The sequence below is a fragment of the Pseudophryne corroboree genome, chromosome 2 (genome assembly GCF_028390025.1).
Source record: "Pseudophryne corroboree isolate aPseCor3 chromosome 2, aPseCor3.hap2, whole genome shotgun sequence".
Taxonomy (NCBI): domain Eukaryota; kingdom Metazoa; phylum Chordata; class Amphibia; order Anura; family Myobatrachidae; genus Pseudophryne; species Pseudophryne corroboree.
This window is the reverse complement of record NC_086445.1, coordinates 212441526-212459346: the sequence shown is the minus strand read 5'-3', so window position 1 is coordinate 212459346 and position 17821 is coordinate 212441526. Positions and strand designations below refer to the sequence as shown.

The window sequence follows — 17821 nt, the reverse complement described above, 5'->3', positions numbered from 1 at the left end:
AGATATTCTACTTAAAGAGCACATATAGGAATTTTAGACATTGGTAAACATGTTAAGTAAAAGATAGGAGTTTATTAACCAATAGGATTAGAAAGTATGTTAACCAATAGAGTTAAAGCGATCATTAACCAATAGGATTAAGCTTTGTGTAAGGAAATTACGACACTGTATGCAAATATGTATTCCTTTATAATATGCTGTTTCCAGGAAATAAAACCTGCTCTGTTATTTCTTATCATACCCACCTGGCTAGTTATTACAAAGGTTACTTTGTTTTCTGGTCACTGGCTGCAGCCATGAATGAACCTGATCCTGACCGGTTGAGTGTGTGCTTGAGCTTGGATCAGCAAGGGGTGCCCTGTCCTGGGGTTACCTTTATCATGTGGGAGTGTGCTAAGGGGAGCAGGTGTGGTTTTTGCACCGCGGCAAAGCTGATCTTTGCTGATACAAACTAGGCGTTCGCAGCAGAAGAGTAGGTCTAGGGCTGCGCACAGCTAGCGAAGTCTTGATACAAGTTGCTAACAGGGCATAGCTAGGTAATCATTGCCAATAAAACGCAGCTGTTGAGCAGCAAATGCATCAACACTGCAATTGTAGCAGAAGCAGTCTCACAGATGGTATGTAGATATTCATTATAACAACATTCCCAGCATAATGCAGCCTAACCTATAATGTTATTACCTGCTGCTTAACCAAATATATTGCTATGGATGATTTCTGACACTTCTAAGTTATATTTAATATGGCATGTTGCCCATACTAACCAAACAACTTTGTGCCATTATATTGTGTAAGGAGCCACAGACATGTTATTGTAGGAACATCATTTATACATAAGCAAGATGCTATGATTTAATGTATTTAACCATGCATAATAAATATTTGGTAAATATTATGCCAAAATATAACTATTTGTACACACCCACAATAATAAACACACAATATCCACACAAAGTGGAAATACACTTTGAAAGCACTTTTACTTTTTACAACATTTACAGATTTTTTTAAAAAAACCCATGGCATAGGGGGCGTGGCCTGGAGGCTGAACTGTGAGGAAGCACGGACAGGGAGCTCCTCTGCATTTGGTGTAATTAAACCCCTATATTCTCCTCTTTGCCCCTTAAGTGCTCTCTAAAGTCAGCCCCTGTGACGGTGGGAACCCTCCACTGCGGTGGTCTAGAGCTGCGGAATCGGGGAGCCGGTATACTGGCTCCCGCGGATTGCGGCCTAGCCACCACTCTGAAGCCGGGACCTTAATTTTAAACAACACGCCGCGGGCCGTGCGGCGCACCGATCCCCGAAGCGTCCCCTGGAGCCCCTGCCTGGATTCCCTGGTGCTGGACCCTCTATCCGGGCTGCAGTGATCTGCTGCGCAGCGGGGGACAGGGACAACGGTCGGAGCGTGTACGCTGAACGCCTGGAGCTCCCGGGGCGGCGGCCATCTTAGGTCTCGGGACCCACGGAGCAGCGCGCAGGACCTGAGGCCTGGAGACGTCTGACTAGGTGAGCTGCTTCACTGGCCTGATCCCCTCCATCGCAGCCCGCATTCACCATCGGCGGACGGCCGCAGCAGGTGGCCCTAAGTGAGACACCGGGGGGGTCACAATACCGCCACATTAGCAGCCTTACCCCGGGGCCTGTGTCTGGAGCTGAATTATAATTATTGACCCAGAGTGCTTGCCTGAGTCTCCCTATACCACCCGGAGGCAGCGTGGGGGCTCTGAAGCCCTGAAATTACGGCTCTCTGTGGTCCATTGATGTACATCTGCTGACTGGGCCACTGGTAGCCGTGCTCCTGGGGATAGCTCCGTAGTACACTACATATCTGCACACCTGAGAAGGAGCTGATCCTTACGACTGATAACCCCCGGATAGGGGAGTGAATTGCTGCTCGATCTAGTGCAATTGCCCTGCCCGTGCGGCGCTGAGATGTGATTTCTTCGCTTATAATGTCCTCCTAATACCTCCCCGCAACCATTTTAGCTAACATATACCTACACCGGGTCGTTATACTGTTGGATTGAAGAAAACTGTACCCCCCTTATATAATCTCTGTGAATACGGAAGCCATGGCTCCAAAGAAGCATAAAGCCTCCAAAACGGTCAATCAAGTCGCCTTTTTTAAACCCTCTCCTTTCCGTAACAAACCCCCAGAAGCTGGAACCCCTGTGGTGGGCCCCTCTCCTCAGACCAAGCGGTCCTCTCCTTTGTCCTCTGAGCCCCCTTTCAGCGACGCATCCTCTTCAATGCGCCTCGAAGACGGTGAAGCCTTAACAATTGGCAGCATGAAGCTTTTGCTACATCAATTTAAGGACGACGTGACATCTGAGTTCAGAGCCATGTTGAAATCCTGCCAGAGCTCCATTGATGACCTGGGTGAGAGGACAGACCAGCTGGAAACTAAGATGGGCGAGGTAGTCGGCTCACACAACTCGTTGATAGACTCCCATGATACCCTGGAGGGTGAAGTGAATTTCTTGCGCGATAAAGTAGCGGATTTGGAAGATCGCTCGCGCAGGAACAATCTGAAACTAAGAGGGGTCCCCGACTCGATCTCTAACAGTAGTCTCCACGATTATACTATGGGGATCTTCAAAAAACTGTTGCCTACCGCCAGCTCCTCAGATCTTTTGTTGGATCGAATTCATCGAATTCCTAAGGCCCGAAGTGCCCCAGAGGGATCGTCTAGAGATGTTCTGATGCGGGTTCACTTCTTTCATATTAAAGATTCTTTGCTTAAGGCGGCTAGACCATCCTCTGATACGGCAGAAGCCCTGGGAAATCTTCAACTGTATGGTGACTTGTCGCAGTACACTCTCAATAAAAGGCGCTCCTTCCACCCGGTTACTATTGTTCTTCGGAAGGCTGGTATCCTTTACAGATGGGGCTTCCCCACTCGTCTGTTGATCTTCAGAGACGGTTCCACCATAGCCATCTCGTCAGCTGATGAGGGTTTGAAGCTTCTACGTAAATGGAATCTGGGGGGAGATCCCGGGCCCAGTTCTCCTGACCATCGACTCCAGCAGGACTGGTCGACGGTTAAGAAGTAATGGTATACTGATCACATTCACTTGCCATGGGTGCCTTTCCCTGGATTGCCGTTCCGGGCCCTGGAAGTTAACTGCAGAGACTGTTACATGTGAGGTTTAAGTTGGCTAATGCCATAGGGATGGTTTTACTCTGCTTGTCAACCATTGCATTCTACAAGGCACTAATGTAGGAGAAGTACAGAGTTAATTTTTTGTCTTTTTCCTACTAATTCTCTGTTTGGTGATCTAATTGTAATAGTTCTTATATATTTGACCAGCATTGTGTGTCTCTGCAGCCCGGAACCCTAAGGCTATGGGAGTGATAGGCCGGGTAGGTGTACATACACCGAGATATACAATCCTCGTCTGTTAGGTTGCGGGGAGGTTGGCCACCAACCTCTCTATTTCATTGGGTGAGGCGCTGGATGTTTTGGCGCCTTACTATGGCCCCATATCTTTATGGGGTCTGTTTCCTTTCTCTTTTTCATAATTCTCTTTTGTCTACCCCTGTCTGTTCCCCCTATGTGTCTTGTCTTCCTCAGGGTTATGTTCCTAGATGTTGGATTCAGCGATTGATTTGTACCTGTACTAATCAGTTATGGTCAGGTTAGTTTCACTCAATGTTAAGGGACTAAATTCCCCACAGAAACGTAAATTAGCGCTGTCCTCCTTCTATAAAATGAAGGCGAATGTTGTTGCGGTTCAAGAAACCCACTTCAAAAAATTGGATCCCCCTAAATTTCACGATAACCGTTTTCCTACTTGCTATATGGCCAATGACCCTACAAAAAAGGCTGGAGTAGCGATACTCTTCTCCCTGAACTGCACTTTCACACTAGAGTCCCAAATAGTAGATCCTGAGGGTCGATATCTCATATTAATAGGGTTACTAGAAAACACTATGGTCACTCTAGTCTCATGCTATGCCCCTAACTCTGGTCAGCTCACTTTTTGTAGAAATCTTTGTTCCCTGATACAAAAGCACACTAAGGGGTCGGTTATGATCTTGGGGGATTTTAATCTAGTTGTTGACCCTCTACTAGATAGATCTAGTACTACTAGAAGCACTCTGTTGGGAGGTCGGAATGCTCGGGACGGGAGGCCTAGACTCCGCCAGTTACTGGGGGAATTCGATCTATACGATGCATGGAGAACTAAACACCCCACAGAGCGGGATTATTCTTTCTACTCGCATGTACACTGCACATACTCTAGGATAGACCTTTCCCTGACAAACAAAGAGACCCTGACAGCTATCCGGGAAATTAAAATATTACCTATGACCTGGTCTGATCATTCCCCGGTAATGGTAATATGGGAGTTGGAGGCAGGTGGGATCCCCCCAGGGCCCTGGAGATTGGGGAGGTTTTTGCTCAATAATCCTGATGCCCTTAGCACTATTCGACAATCTATACAATTATATCTTGACACAAACAATTCGGAAGATACCTCGATCTTTAACAACTGGTGCTCTCTTAAAGCGGTGATTCGAGGCTCAGCCATCCAGACTGCTGCCAGACTTAAACGCACTCAACAGGCAGAACACCTGTCTGCTGATAAGGAGGCTGCCAGACTGGAATCGTTGCATAAAGCGAACCCGCTCAATAAATCTACCCATAAGCTTTTATTAGCCGCCCGGGAAAGAGTAAACGTTTTCTCACTTAGGGACGTGCAGCGCAATATTGCTAGACTAAACCAGAGGTTCTATATACTAGGCAATAAAGCGGGACGTCTCTTGGCTCGGAAGCTACAGAGTAAACGAGCTAGAGCCAGGATACACTATGTCTGTTCCGCTTCGGGATCTAGGGTATCTGACCCTTATGATATAGCAAACACCTTTGCAGAGTACTACTCCCATCTGTATGATTTAAGGTCTGACCCGACCACCCCCCAACCCACAGAGGTTGATATTCAGTCGTTCCTGAAAGAAATTTCCCTCCCGACGTTGGACTCCGCGGCTGGCCTGTCCCTTAACGTCCCTTGGACATTAGAAGAACTAGACGCAGCTGTCTCTGGTCTACCGAAAGACAAAGCTCCTGGCCCTGATGGCTTCCCCTCCAATTTCTATAAATCATATAAGAATGAATTGGCCCCCCTACTGCTGTCTGTTTTCAATGAGGCATCGGGCGTGGGAAAGTTTCCCAAAGAAATGCTTGAGGCGCAGATAGTTGCCATTCCAAAACCTGGCAAGCCCCCCACAGCAGTACAAAATTATCGTCCTATAGCCTTGTTGAACACAGACGTTAAGCTCTTCGCAAAGTTAATTGCCAATCGTCTTTCCCCTCTGCTTCCTTCCCTCATAGCTGCTGACCAGGTGGGCTTTGTCCCGGGCAGGCAGGCCCCGGACAACACCCGGAGAGTGTTTAACATACTTGAACACTGTGATGCGCATAAAACACCCCTCCTTATACTTTCTTTAGATGCCGAAAAGGCGTTTGATAGACTCCATTGGGGATATCTGAGAGCTGTTCTAGATAAATATGGGTTCGCTGGGAGGTTCTTGGATTCTGTTTTTGCTCTGTACTCTGCCCCCTCTGCAAAGGTGTTTGTCAACGGTTGTTTGTCAGGGGCTTTTAATATCACCAATGGAACCAGACAGGGCTGTCCCCTGTCACCCCTTATATTCGCTCTAGCTATTGAGCCGCTGGCTGAGACAATTAGGACTGAACCAACAATTACAGGCCCAGAAATAGGTGGTTTGACCCACAAGATCAGTTTATTTGCTGACGACATCTTGCTCTGCTTAACTCGCCCAGATGCCTCCTTAGCTGCGCTCCATGCCGTCCTGGACCGATATTCTAGAATATCATATTACAAGTTGAACACAACCAAAACCGAAGCCCTACCGCTTCACATACCGCCGCGTACTGTGACCCGACTTAAAGATCTATACCGTTATGCCTGGCAGGTCAGATCCATTAAATACTTAGGAATTCACCTCTCCCTAGACAGAGACCTATATGAATGTAACTATGTACCCCTCTTTAGCGCCTTTGAAAAATTAATAAAAGAATGGTCCCTTCATGAAATATCTTGGCTAGGAAGAATTTCCGCGACCAAGATGATACTACTCCCTAAACTTCTGTATTTGTTCCGGGCTATACCTCGTAGCTTCCCCAAACCTCTCCTGGTGAAAGCTAACATGATCATCTCTCAGTATATATGGAAGGGGTCGAGGCCCCGCATAGCTAGACAGGTCCTGATGTTGCCTAAAATGGTCGGGGGGGTGGCATACCCTAATTTGGAAGCGTACCACTCCGCCTGCCTTCTCAGTCAGGCTCGAGACTGGTTCGACGTGCACAACCCCAAGCCATGGGTCCTTGTAGAACGGTCCTTCTTGGGTTCGATCGACTTGAGAGATATGTTTCTACTGCCTGCTCACTGTGTCCCTAAGCGGCTGGGCCCGGGGGAGTCGGTTAGAAGTACGCTGAAGCTTTGGCATACGGTCGCTGCGTCTGACCCGAAAATCGTGTTGCCCTTGGCTGATTTAGAAATAAGGACTATTGCTAGTCTCATACCCAACCTGGGATTGGACACTTGGATCGGTGCTGGGGTTGTGCATCTAGGGGACCTATACTCAGAGGGAGGGTTGGTGCCCTTCTCTAGGTTATTAAGTAAATCAGGTATCCCGAGGCACGACTTCTTCAAATACTTGCAGATCCGACATTGACTGCAGTCATGTGGAAGTAGTGGGGTGGCTCCCGTCCCCCTTCCAGCCTCCCTTCGTCTCAGACTGTCTTCCCCGGACCATGGCGGTGGGATATCTAAATGGTACCAGTATATTATTCTCCTCTCTAAAAGGGGTAAGATTCCTTCGCAGCTGAAGTGGGAGAGGGATCTCTCCATAGACCTGCGGGAGGAAGAGTGGGACTCCATTTCCTCGAGGTGCTTTGGGATCTCGAGATGCCTTCAGCATTCTGAGATGTACTTCAAATTGTGCCATAGGGCGTACTTTACTCCACAGCGACTCCATATCATTTGGCCTTCGGTTTCTCGGTTGTGCTGGAGGAATTGCGGTCACGTGGGTAACATTCTACACGTTTTCTGGGAGTGCCCTGTTCTGAGGTCGCTGTGGACCGAAGTGTTCTCTCTTCTCCGGGAGGTGTTGGGGGTTGAGGTCCCTATGACTCCTATGTTCGCCCTATTCCATTATACCTCACCTGAACTTTTGCGCTGTGATAGATATATTGCTGGCCATATCCTCATATCCACTAAGGCTGCAATTGGACAGCTTTGGAAAACACCAACTGTACCCACTCTCCATGCCATTGTTAACAGCACACATAAACATTTTCTATTTGAAACGTCTGTAGGTGACGATATTACCTCACCATCCTCAATACTGAATTCTTGGCTGAAGTGGAAAATATTTCGGGAACGGGCAGGGCTGCCTATGGTTGTTGCTAACCCTATAGAATTGTCGCAGTTACACTCTCCACAATCTGAGGCTGCCTGAGTATTATTGCTATATATAGTATATATCATTTCTACTGTAGATTGATAATCAATCAGATGTGTTGGGAACGTTCCTATCAGTGGAACTTGACCCGTGTCTTTGTTATCCCCTATGTGTCTCAATGTGTTGTCTCTCTTTTTGTTCTACCTTACTTCTTCTATCTGTTAGATGTTAGTTTTATATTTGTCTTTGGCCGGATTCGGCAGTACATGATTAGGACATTGTATACATTGTTGCACTGTTAATGCATCGTTATATTTCTGCTTGACATCCTGTTCAGTCAACTTATACTCCTGTTGGATTTCACATGTGCTGTCATGTCCGGCTGTGTATGTGAGTGATTAAAAAATAAATAAAAACCATTGATTAAAAAAAAAACCCATGGCATAGCAACAAACACCTGCCAGTGCAGAAATTAGGAAGACAGAACACAGTAGTCAAGGAACCCCCATCTACTGGGCATCAAACACAAAGAGACTGGTGTCATGAGTCTGCCAGAGGATCATGTGGGTCAAATTGGGTAAGATTCTGGCCACAATACCCAAACCCAACTATTCAGACCACAATATGAAGAGGAAGGTGGGCCAAGTTCACAGGATAATGCATCACAGGCTAATACCAAAAACAGAACCCAGCAAACTCCATTCAGCATGATTGAGTTTGGCATTCTGGTCCCACAAGCCATAGATAATCCATTTTGGAACTGAAGAAATATGGGTGCTGGGAAATGTGTCCCCATCTGGAGAGAAATTACTTCTTTTTCTTTTTACACCCCACCTGAAGTGGATGTTCACTGGTTGGTCTGCGAACTGACCCTCGAGGGTCCTGCTCAGTGGGATCTTGTTCCTGGGCAGAGGATAGACCATGTGTCGGAGGCTCCCTGACACTGTGGGCAAGAAGGCCAGCAATGGCCTGTAGTCCTTGTCCAACTGTGGTATTTAATTGTTGGACCGAGGAGGTGAGTTCGGCCATACCTTGCCTGAGGTCGCCCACACCTTGCTGAACACAGGTGGTCAGATCAGTGAGCCGAAAGGACATCTCACATACCTCCCAGGTCATCATGTCATGGAATTCGGTGATAATAACTTCATGCCTGGCGATTTCGGCCAGAATCCCCGGGAGAAAGGGTTGGGTGGGGGGGCCAGTGTGTGGCTGGGCTGGTGCTATATCCTGCCACACACTGGAGGTGTCACTACCTCCCCCCACCTCAGCCTCAGCAAGATGCCCCTCCTGTGACTCACTGAGCTGGCCCTCCTGTGCTGTGTTTTTGACAAAAAGAAAAAATTGGTCTTATTATCCAAATTAAACCAGAAACACTTGCCAATATATGCTCCAAAACTTACCTGGCAAGTCAAGTGGCCAGAACATGTCAGGTGTGTCTGTGTCCATTTCTGACACACCTGCCACCTCCTCATAGGACACACAGACCATTGCTCACTCCTCTAGATCTGTATACTCCACAGTCTCAGGGGCTGGCCCTCCCCCTGTTGCCCTCGAAGCATTCCACTTCACAGCCTTTTTCTGCTTCAGGTAGGACTTGCAGTCAGCCCAACTACATATGTTTTTTGGTTTTGGGGAAAGGAGAAGAAATGCAATGTAAGTAAATGTGAAGCATACTTTTTGTACACATATCATGTTTTTGGTTGCTATAGGAAACCTCACTTGGTTTTTTAGCAGAAATCTTAGTCAATGTCTACTATAGTGTTTGTCATTGTGTGTCATTATGTACTTACCGTCTACGGACTTCCTGTGGTGTGCGGACAATTGGGCCCACTTCATTAATCCGGTCAGTTATTTCTCACCAGATGCGCTCTTTTGCCGCAGCACCCATGTTTTTGTTCCCAAAGTGGATTTTATCCATGGCTTGTGGGACCAAAATACCCAACTCCCTCCTTGTAAATGGGGGCTGCCGCTTTCTCTTTTTCGCTGCTGCCTGTGATGCATCAGTCTGCAAATTGTCCCCACCTTCCTCTTCAGTTGGTGGTTGGCTTTACTGGGTTTGGGTATTGACACCAGAATCACCCTCAGTTTGGCCCACATCTTCCTCAGCCAGGGCCCTCACACCAGCCTCTTCTTCTGTTTGTGGCCCAGTAGATGGGGGTGGTTGACTACTGGCTCCTGCTCCTTCATCCTCTGCACTGGCAGGTCTTTGTTGGCTACGCTGCTGTTGCTGCCTTCTTCTCCTGGCTGCAATCTCTTTCATCTGCTTCTGGAGTTCCTCCATCTCTGCATCGATTCTGCTGCACTCTGGATCAGAAGCCATGTTGGTGATGGCATGTGCGTCTGAATGTGTGTTGTGTTTTTATACCTGCATATATTTTTTTTTGCAGGAAATTGCATAGGTGATGCATCAACAATTGTTAGACGCACTTTAATTGCATACACTATTTAAACAGCCTCCATGCGGCCTGTGTTTGAAGGAAAGGAGAGGAGATAGCCAGAGCGAGCATGAGCGAGGTGTGAAGAAGCGGAAGAATAGTTGGTGTAGGAGAGGTGTGAGAGGTAAGTTATCTTTGTGTATGTTTGCAGCAGACTCCTGCTTCCACGGTTTAGATGCTGTTAGTCAGGGACGTGCAGTCAGGGGAGGCAGGGGAGGCAGTGCCTCCCCTGTCATTAATGATTAATATAACACAAAGAAGATACTTATGACACATATTCTGTGTCATAAGTATCTGCTTTATACTATGTTAATCATTTTGGAGCATGAATATCTGTTTAAACTTAATTTCTGACATTGTCTGCGGCACCGAGAGCGGTGCCTCTCGCTCACCATTGTAAAGTCCGGAAGCAGGGGACAGGCGGGGGGCGGGGCCAGGGATAGTGCTGAAAAAGTCCATTAAGAAATGCACTAAAAGCGGCACCTATACAAGTGCCTCAGAGCAGCAGGGACGTGCTTTCAGACATATGAAAGCACGCCCCTGTTACTGTGATTGGGCGCTGGGCAGTGTGCAGCAGCTTCAACACTGACAGTGACTGCATCCGTCTGTCACTGTCAGTGCTGTATACAGGCGGGAGGGAGAGACGGTGTCAGCTGCAGTGTGTGTCCGTGAGTGCATGTAAGTGTTTAGTTACTACAGTACACTACACTCACACACACTGTCACAGTTTACTCTCCAACTCCTTATAGTACTGATGTCCAGGTCTTTCATAAACTTAATAGTGCCGCACTCACAGCACTATTAAGTTATATTATGTTAATGTTCTCCCTCTAACCAAACCCCTCCCCCCCCCCCGCCCGCCCCTCTCCCCCGTTCCACACAATAAAGGGTACTTTAATGTATTTATAAAAAAAATCACAACACACAGATTGTGAAGTATTAGTGCCTGCTCATCATGTTTGATGAGCAGACACACTGTGCTGTGTGAGACCCGGCATGGAGGGCAGGTAGCGGGCGGAGGCGGCTGCGGGACTGTCACTGTAGCGGCGGCTGGAGTTATGCGGCGACGGGCCTTAAGCGGCGGTGGCAGCGGGACCTGGCCGGCGGTGGTGGCGGCAGGACCTGGGCGGCGGCGGTGGCGGGCATCAGCGGTGGCGGGCGGCGGCAGGCCTGGATCATGGATCCAGTCCCTGTCAGCCATGACTTTGAAGTTGGAAAGCATTTTCCAGTTTCAAAAATGGCGTAGCAGAGCCATTTTTGAAATCCAAGATGGCCGCCGCGAGCCAATCATGGCTCGCCATGTCATTGCCCCGCCCCCTCGAGGCTGGCTTATATAAGCCAGCACGAGGCGTTGCAGTCAGTTCGTCGGCCGGGGAGGAGCAGGGAAGAGTTCCTGAAGACTGAAGAGAAATGAAGTCCTGGTGGGCGGTGGCCATGCAAAAGAGCTTAAAGGCTACCGCCCACTAGGTGAACACATCAGAACAGAAGCCCTGGGGAGAGGCATCAGCTTACAGTCTACTGCTCCCCAGGTGAAGACGCTGGAAGCCCTGGTGGGCGCCAGTCTGCCAGGCGAAGACGTCGGAAGCCCTGGTGGGTTGGCGGCCGCGCAAAAGAGCTATATGGCCGCCAGCCCGCCAGGCGAAGACGCCGGAAGCCCTGGTGGGTTGGCGGCCGCGCAAAAGAGCTATATGGCCGCCAGCCCGCCAGGCGAAGACGCCGGAAGCCCTGGTGGGAGCCAGCTCACCAGGCGAAGACGCCGAAAGCCCTGGTGGGTTGGCGGCCGCGCAAAAGAGCTATATGGCCGCCAGCCCGCCAGGCGAAGATGCCGGAAGCCCTGGTGGGTTGGCGGCCGTGCAAAAGAGCTATATGGCCGCCAGCCCGCCAGGCGAAGACGCCGGAAGCCCTGGTGGGAGCCAGCTCACCAGGCGAAGACGTCGGAAGCCCTGGTGGGTTGGCGGCCGCGCAAAAGAGCTATATGGCAGCCAGCCCGCCAGGCGAAGACGCCGGAAGCCCTGGTGGGTTGGCGGCTGCGCAAAAGAGCTATATGGCCGCCAGCCCGCCAGGCGAAGACGCCGGAAGCCCTGGTGGGTTGGCGGCCGCGCAAAAGAGCTATATGGCCGCCAGCCCGCCAGGCGAAGACGCCGGAAGCCCTGGTGGGTTGGCGGCCGCGCAAAAGCACTTATGGCCGCCAGCCCGCCAGGCGAAGACAGCGGAAGCCCCGGTGGGTGCAGGCCTGCCAGGCGAAGACGCTGGAAGCCCTGGGAAGGCGGCGGCCATGCAAAAGATCTTTAAGGCCGCCGCCCCCAGGTGAAGACCCTGTCTAATAAAACTTTTGTTTGAAACAGTGTGGTGTTTTATTTTAATATTTTCTTTACAGGTGCCAGCGGGCCCTTTATGCCTGGGCATGCTGGCACTTGTGGTTCTCCAAGTGCCAGCATGCTGGGGCAGGCTTGCTGGGACCTGTAGGCCACCTGTAAAGAACAATATTAACATACAATGAACCCCACACCCACTGCCACCAGGGGTGCGGGGCATAGCACTGGGCTATCAGACCAGTGCTGGTTGTTGCTTGGGAGGGGGGACCCCTTTTTAATTTTTTGGTGTACCCACGTTCCGAGGAATTCCAGCCCTGGACTTGGGGGGGGGGGGGTTAATGTTATGGCAGGGGGACTCCACACTGAGTGTCTCCCCTGCTATGGCATTATCCCCCCTGGCTGGTTCTGCCGGGTGCTGGTTTTAGTGATGTGTGGGGGACTACACCTTTTCTTTTCTCTTTTTTACCAGGGGGGGGGGGGGGGGGGGGGAGGTGTCAGGTGCCAGTGCCTCCCCAGCTGCTGACCTCACCGCACGTCACTGCTGTTAGTTATGGTATTGCGTACGCTCTGCATTTTTTTATATTTTTTGGCAATTTTTCATACATTAATTAATTCACATTTATATTTAATATTGTTTAAAAAAGAATGTATTGTTAATCATTTGTGGTGGTGTCCTTCATTATAATTTTAATCTGGTTTCCTTTATTCTAATTAGAATAACTATATATATATATATATATATATATATATATATATATCTCTGCTGGTGAGTATCTGCATGTTGTTAGGTGTGTTTTGGGTGGAGTGGAGTGTTGTCTGAGTTTGCTTCTTATATTGTATTTTTATTATTGTTATTCTCTAGGGTGCATTTTTTTTTTGAGTTCTTTTTTCTGCCCAAGTGAGGCCTTTTTTTTTTTTTTTTTTTTTCATTTCTCTTCTATCTGCTGGTAAGTATGTGTTTGGTGTGTTTTGGGTGTTGGTGTGTCCTATTCTGTGAGTCCGCTTCTTATTTTGTGTTTAACTTATTGTTCTTCTGTAGGGTGCTTATTTTGTGTTCATTTTTCTGGCCAAGTGAGGCCTTTTTGTTTGGATTTTTATTTGTTTCTCTTCTATCTGCTGGTAAGTATCTGCATGATGTTTGGGGTGTTTTGGCTGGTGGGGTGTTGTGTTTTTTATTTTAATTTTATTTTTGGTATCCATGTAAGTATATTTGTGTGTTAATGTATGTTTAAGGTAACTTGGTAAGTATCTGCATGCTAAGTGTGTTTGTAGTGTTATTTGTGTTTGTTGTTTAAGCAAATTGTTGTTGTTTTTTCCGTCCCTAATTTATTACATTTCTTGCCTCCTGGTGTACTACATTTAGATATGGATTATGAGACGGAAGTAAGTGTTTTTTTTTAAAGTACTTATTTACATGTTTAATTTTTTGTAACACATTGGATGTGGTGTTGATTCAATTTTTTAACCTTTTCAAGATGCTGGTGGCCACATATCTAGCCTCCGCACCCGTCCAACCCCAACCTGTCCCTCATCCTTGAAGGCAACGGAGGTGTGCAAGGCCTAGTATTTTCCGTACCCGTGTCACCCTTTTTTGTATGCCAGATGATGAGGTTGTGCGCTGTTACAGGCTGCCCCCTCATGTCATCCCAAAAACTCAATAATAGAGAATGATTTAGATACATCAATTCGGTATCCTACATCAATACCAGCATTGACACAATTCCTTGCTGTGTTACATTTCTGTGCCACAGGTTCCTACCAGCACGTCGTTGGGGTACTGGTAGGGATTTTGCAGGGGGCAAAGTGCTAAGGCACGTCATTGCTGCTTTTTTCAAAAGAGTGAAGCGGTTCATATCAATGCCATTGGATGTTGGGTCCCTAACTGTGGTAAAGCGGCAATTCCAGGAAGGGGGTAGTCGCTTCCCACATGTTATTGGGGTTGTGGATGGGACAGTTGTTCCAGTTGTGGTAGCAAAACATAATGAGGAAATCTATAGGAACAGGAAAATGTTCCACTCTCTGAATGTGATGGTTGTTTGTGGCCCATCCCTCCAGATCCTGTCCCTGAATGCCAAGTACCCCGGCAGCGCACATGATGCCCACGTCATTAGGCAATCAGGAAAGTGGCAAAGATTAAGAAGGATGGAAGGCCAAGACACGTGGCTATTGGGTGAGTTGTATTGGCATCATGTATTAAAGAGTTTTTTTTTTACTGTATGTGATGTTGGCTTATTTTTAACATTATGATTCTCTTGTATTTTAACAGATCGTGGATAGCCGTTTACCCCCTGGCTCATGACTCCTTACAGCACACCCAGACCAGGGCCACAAACAGGATTTATCTCTGGACGCTGGAAGGTGAAGGTGAGTATAATTTTTTCACAGGTACCCTCGGATCATCGGAGACTGTGGCAGTCGACGTGTCAACATAGGTAAGTATGTGTGTGTCGGCAGTATGTAATAAAGTTGTACTTGTCACGGTGTGTGTGTCCTGTTTTTATTTGGGTATTTTTCCCCCAGTAGTACTACAGGTACCAGCGGGCCCGTTTTTCTCCCGCATGCTGATACTTGTGGTTCTCCAAGTACCAGCTTGCGGGGGAGGCTTGCTAGGACTTGTAGTACTACTGGAAAAAACAATATTCTGACATTTTCCTCAAGGCTATCAGCCTCCCATCCGCAGCCCTTGGATGGGGGGGACAGCCTCGGGCTTCACCCCTGGCCCTTGGGTGGCTGGGGGGGGGACCCCTTGATTGAAGGGGTCCCCACTCCCCCAGGGTTCCCCGGCCAGGGGTGACTAGTTGGATATTTAATGCCACGGCCGCAGGGCGCTGTATAAAAGTGACCCCCGGCTGTGGCATTATCTGTCCAGCTAGTGGAGCCTGATGCTGGTGTAAAAAATACGGGGGACCCCTACTCTTTTTGTCCCCCCCGTATTTTTTGCGCCAGCACCAGGCGCAGAGCCCGGTGCTGGTTTTAAAAATACGGGGATCCCCTGTCAATTTTCCCCCCGCATTTTTAGAACCAGGACCAGCTCGAAGAGCCCGAGGCTGGTTATGCTTTGGAGGGCGGACCCCACGCCATTTTTTTCCTTGATTTTACCGTTCCAGCTATAAAAAAATATATATATATATATATATATATATTTTTAAACATATATAAATAATACTTGTGCCTCCAAAAAAGACAAACCAAGTACCTAATCCCTTCTAATATAAATAGATATGCTATTACCAAAAAAAAAAAACCACCAAAAAAAACATGTTTTAAATTTTTTTTATTGGTTTCACCCTCCAAAGTGTGGCGGATTGAAAATGACGAATTTACTGTCTAAAAGCACTGTTGTCGAATTTCCAAACTTGAATTGAATACACTTTGGTCGAATTGCAGCACTTGTATCATTGCAGAAAAGTCGAATTTGACAAAAGTCGAATTTCAAAAAGTCGAATTTTGAAAGTCCGTTTTTTTGACGGAAAGCACTGAATTGCATTGACGATTTTTTTTTTTTTGGCGAAAAATTCCCGAAATTCGACAATTTCGGGAATTTGACCGCAATTGCATATACCCCATAAATGATTAAAAATATTAGCAAACATCATTACACATAAGACCTATACTGTATGCTTAGAGACTGTGTGGGGGTAGGCCTTGCAGGACACACTGGGGAATGCAGTGATAGGGGCCCATGTGTAGGGGTGTGGGCAGTCTCCACAGAGGCTGTAGACAGACACCACTTTTGTTTAACAGACAAGTTTACAGTGCATGGAGTGTGGTCCTTCATAAATAAATAAATACAGGAATTACAGCAAGCAGGATAATCACAATGCGTCCCATTACAATGGTAATAATCCTGCGTAGTGTAACTTAACATATGTGTTAGGTATAATGAAAGTGCCCAAGCTGGAGCCGGAAACCTAGAGGGCAGGTGGTAGGTCAATGCACAGTGGACCGCCGCAGGTGGTAATAATCCTGCGTAGTGTAACTTAACATATGTGTTAGGTATAATGAAAGTGCCCAAGCTGGAGCCGGAAACCTAGAGGGCAGGTGGTAGGTCAATGCACAGTGGACCGCCGCAGAACTCCCATTTACTCCTGTGGCACAGTACATTCCTGTGTGTGTGCAATTTAGAATAGGCAAAAAATGTTAAGGCAAAAGAAAAACAAAAAGAAAAATTGAAACCAACATACGAAGCTCTTAATTTAAAAAACAAAAACCATATTTGTGTATTTCTTTCATTTTAGGCACAGCACAAAGGCAAGAATCCCAGGAGGAAGTTGAAGGAGCCTCCCCCCTCACCACCCGACCCCATCACACCTCCTCATACTCCTCTGAACCCCCCTCCCCCTCTCAACAACCCGCATTGTCCTTCCCCCCTCAACAACCCACCCCCATCAATCTGCATCCTCCTTCTCCTCCCCCTCAACCCCCCTCATCAACCCACCCCATCAATCTGCATCCATCTCTTCCTCCTCCTCCCCCTCTCAATCTAACCCGCCTCTCAACCCCCCTCCTCCTCTCAATCTAACCCCCCTCTCAACCCTCCTTACCCTCTAAATCTGACCATCCCTCTCAAACCCCCTCACCCATCTAACCTCCATCCCCCTTTCAAGCCCTTTCCCCCATCCAACCTCCTTCCCCCATCCAACCTCCCATCCCCTTTCAACCCCCTTCCCCCATCTAACTTCCTACCCCCTTTCAACCCCCTTCCCCCATCACAAGCGAACCTGGAGAGTGGGCAGCTGAGGCCCCTCCGTGCTGTTCTTCCGTTGGGGGAGAGTAAGTAATTTCTGTAAGCTAGTTGAAATTTAGATACAGGTACATGTGTTTTCAAACTGTGACCCTGCAAATGCTGTTCTGAAACACATACATTCCCTGTCTCAGCTTATGTATTAAGGCATGCTATCACTGAGTCAGGACATGCTTGGATATGTAGTTCACCAGCAGATGTAGAGAAGCAGTCTGCTGAGGCTGGACCTACACCCGAAATGGTGAGCCCTGGCCACTTTAGATGTGGCTGAAGTACACATCTCTCAGCATGGCCTGCACCAGTTTTAGCATGGCTATTTTTGGATTACATTGCAGGCCATGCTGGTATGTATAGTTCATCAACAGCTGGAAGGCAAAACGTTTAACATCCCTGACGTACCTAGTGACCGGTTAAAGTGTGCTTTGTGTTATGCTTGTATATTGCCTAATGTATTTATGTAATTTTGTATTGTTTATATTCATTACAGATGGTGCAGTTGGAGATCTCAATGTGGGAATACCACAAATATTGGAGGAAATGGAGCTGCACTGCCGTGGCCTCCTGCATGGAATTGTTTTGTTAAAAACGAAATTTAAATAACATGTTTTTTGTTGAAAAAAATAAAATAAAAAATACCATGTTCCAAAAAAATAAATAGTTTGACCCCAAAATTGGTGTGTTGTGTTGTTTAAAAAGGAAGTAACATATGTAGAGATGTAGCATCACTTTTAAAGGGTTAAAATGAAGAGTGAGAAATGACTAGTTAATCAACTACTAACAGACACTTTTAACAAAAAAGGTTGTGACATGACAGTTAGGAGCTGATTGTTTGGTACTTTAGCACTCCCCATTTTAATAGAGATTAAAACATCAAGCATGGTAAACTATGTTATGTA

The 17821-nt window shown here is 47.5% G+C and overlaps 1 long non-coding RNA gene across 1 annotated transcript; it reads left to right on the top strand.

Moving 5' to 3' along the window:
• The first annotated feature begins 13977 nt into the window (after positions 1 to 13977).
• LOC135050657 (uncharacterized) lies at positions 13978 to 17584 on the top strand. Its single transcript, XR_010241723.1, has 3 exons — positions 13978 to 14545; positions 16420 to 16954; positions 17413 to 17584. It is a non-coding gene; the product is annotated as an uncharacterized LOC135050657 (long non-coding RNA).
• Positions 17585 to 17821: the final 237 nt, after the last annotated feature.